Below are 3,405 nucleotides of genomic sequence, written 5' to 3' on the forward strand. Positions count from 1 at the left end.
ATAAGCAGGAGGAAGAAACACCAGGATAAGAGGGCAAACATCAGTCCAGGCCCTAACAGCCCCAGTGCAGCAAGCAGCACCCTTTCATCACTTTTAAAATGATCATTTAAATCAGGAGTGGCCAATCCATGGCACATGTCACACGTGGCATGGGCAGCCTCTATGTGCAGCACAGTCGTACACAAGGTAGGGAACAGAAAGCAGAGCAGCAGATCGAACAGGGAAAGGGGATTGGAGTGACATTTAGGGAGGGTGTGGGGCTTACCTTGTGGTACACCTGCCAAAAAGGTTGGCCCCCACTGATTTAAATGATAACAATCCATGCTGTGATCTTCTGAGATTTAAGTGGAGCACAGCAGAGCTTAGTAAGAAGGGACTGTCCCCCTGAGACACTAGTGAGGTGCTGTCTTTACCTGGCGTTATGGGGGTTGTAAGACTGGAGGTTGTGTGTCAAAACACCAATGTAAAATCAAGATGCATGACTTCCTTGATAGACTCAGTGATACTTTGCACCTGATGATTATTTCCACCAGCATAAAAAGAGTGCAAAGATGTTCACACCCGCTTTGACCATGTCTGCAGTGCAGTGGTGAATCACTCCCACTGATCAACACTTCCTGGTCATTAAGATCTCCTTAGTGATTAATGAGAGTTGGAAAGTGTTAGACCTCATGTCCTGGCTATAGCATAGTCTAGGCTGGTTAATTCTTCTCTACTTGACTAAATTTCCTCTCTACTCAGTAAGAACTGCTTCTTTGCTTCCTGGTTTCAAGCTTTTGTGGGCTGCCTTGCTGTGCAATGTTGTTTGCTGTTTCAGAACTGCATTTTAGTAGCAAGTGATGTGATCCATATGTGTGTATACAGGTGCTTGGATCCGTATAAATATAGATATCCTTTACTTCTCTGAAAATAGGGCTTAGGTTGCCTTGGATGCATGATATTATTATTCACTGTACCCAATGGGTGAAATCCTGCCTATGTTGAAAACAACAGCAAACATGCAGTATGGGGGACAGGATTTCATCCCAGGGGTTTACTGCTTGAGGAACATGCTGGGATGATGTTTCCTACAGAGCAGAGGCCTTTGTGTATCCATTTAGGCTCCCCTCACCCTTCTAAGCATAAGAGTCTCTGCCTTGGCCTCAAGGGGCCAGCCAGAGGAACCCAGAAAGGAGTTCATACTCCATAGCCTGCTCAACCATTGGCCTCTCCATTAAGACCACTGACAAAGGTGGCCATTTGAGACCTACCAGGATCATGATTATGGTGGAAGGGATGGACTGTGGCCATTCACAAAGGCTCAGTCCTCCAACAGTAAGAATAATTTGAGCTAGACTAGAACCAGTGACTTAGAATTCCTCACCCCATCCCACTGTTCGGCCAACTTCTTGTACCCATTACCTTAAACATTTTAAGCCAGTGTCCAACCAGTGGGGATTAGAAAGTTCCTTTCCCTGGGGACAGGTCACTCCAACAATGTCTACTGCAAAAATTCTTGGCCCTTCCTCTGGAGCCACTGGTGCCACCTGTTGTCTAAATCAGGATGAACCATTGGTCTGATCCAGCCCAGCAGCTCCTATGTTTTCCCAAAAGAGACCCAAGGATGGCTGTTCTTCCTTGGTGGACCCTTGTCTCACTTCACTCTTGTTCCGTGTATTCACTGTAGAGGAAACAATCATTACTATTATGCACAGGCCACTTGAACCTCCTCACAGTGCACAAAGCTCATCCTTCAGATGCTCCACAGCTTGCTCAGCCATCACATTGCTCTCCGCCCCTCTCTGCCCTGCTCACTCCTCCCCACAGCCAAGTTACATTCTGATGGCTTGAAGTGGTCAGTAGCGGGTGACAGTGCCTCTCAGACCCACCGGGGCCTTGGGCAGCTGCATACAGGGGTTAAGAATTCCCTGGTTGAATAGCTATCAAGGACCAAGAGCCCTAGGGTTCCTTCGAAGCAGCCATTTAATTAAAGGCCAGGCCAGATACAGTTTTATCAACTGTTATGTTGCAGCATGTGTGTGGGGTGGGGGAGGAGAGAAAATAAATCTGAGTCCTTTTTCTACTTTCCAAACTTGATGCCTCTTCCCACCAGCAGCCTGAAAAGATCCCCTGTAGCCAGTGCTCCTGATAGTAGGAAGGATTGGATAGGGCTGGTCTGTGTTGGGAAAAATGGTTGACCCTTCTCATCCCCTTACTGAATTGAGTGTGAGGCAGAGACCTCAAAGGAATTATGAAAATGGCTTCTCTCTTTTTATGTCTCCACCCCAAGTCTGTGCACATGCATGTATGTGTTAAACAAACCCAAGTCCTACTGAACCCAGTCTCCCCCACTGCATCCTTTGCTCATAGTAAAACACAGCCAGAAATCCAGGGTTGGGAAGTATTGCTCCCTTCATGCCCATGTGCAGAGGGATGTGTGCTCCAGCACGTGGCCCTGAGGGCAGTGCTCCAGGGCATGGCTGGGGAATGCAACTGTCCCTGCAGCTCCCTCCTGGGTGCATGGTATTCAGAGGGAGCTTCCCGGCAGTGCTTTCCTTTACAAATGGCCTTTCAGCTTCTCCAGAAGATTACTAGGAAGGATGCTAAAATCCTAACGGCCTCCCAGAATAGCTGGCTTGCTAGGCTTCTCTGCTGGCCTGTTTCACACAGCATTTACTATAACAGATCCTTTCCTGCTCCCAGCCAAATGTATTTATTCGAAAAGCGCGCACACACTCAGCACCTCTGTCTCACTGTGCATCAACCTGCCTGCCTACCTACCTGCTGGCTGGCTGGATAGATAGGCAGATGGGGAGAGTCATGTGCTGATAGCTGTCTATCCATCTATCGCATAGATAAATACCTCACCTAATCCTGTTCAATGAGAGACCCGGGATTTTTTTAGTCCTTTCTTTGTCACTTTGTCAATATGCCACCGCATCCTCCTTTTGAAAAATGCAGCTGTTTCTATCTGGCAGCTCCTAAAGTTGTCAGCACAGGAACATCTTGTGAGATCCTTCATCCGATTGCACAAAATCTCCCATCTGATGTGCCGGCTCACTGTGGGGGGAAAAAATCTGGAGGATAGAAAGGAGGGGTGGGGTGGGGGAAAGGGCTGGCAAATCCGGCAGGTTTCGAGAATCAACTCTTGGGGTGTGTGCAGGGGCGTCTGCACATGGGGGGAGTGCCCGCCCGTGGCCCCTTGCTCACAGCCTCCCCGCTCGCTCCCTTTGCCCAGCTCCGGGGTGGTGGCTGTGGATGGGGCCTCCGGTCCAAATCGCCCTGCCTGCCCATTCAGCCTCCCAGCACTTGCCAGCCCCAGCCCATCCGAGCCCTCATTTGTTGCAATAGTAACAGCTCCCGGATCCACCCCCCTGCGTGCACACACACACACGCACGCACTCACACGCACGCACACCCCTCCCT

This window comes from Alligator sinensis, unplaced genomic scaffold (assembly GCF_000455745.1).
Source record: "Alligator sinensis unplaced genomic scaffold, ASM45574v1 scaffold971_1, whole genome shotgun sequence".
Taxonomy (NCBI): Eukaryota; Metazoa; Chordata; order Crocodylia; family Alligatoridae; genus Alligator; species Alligator sinensis.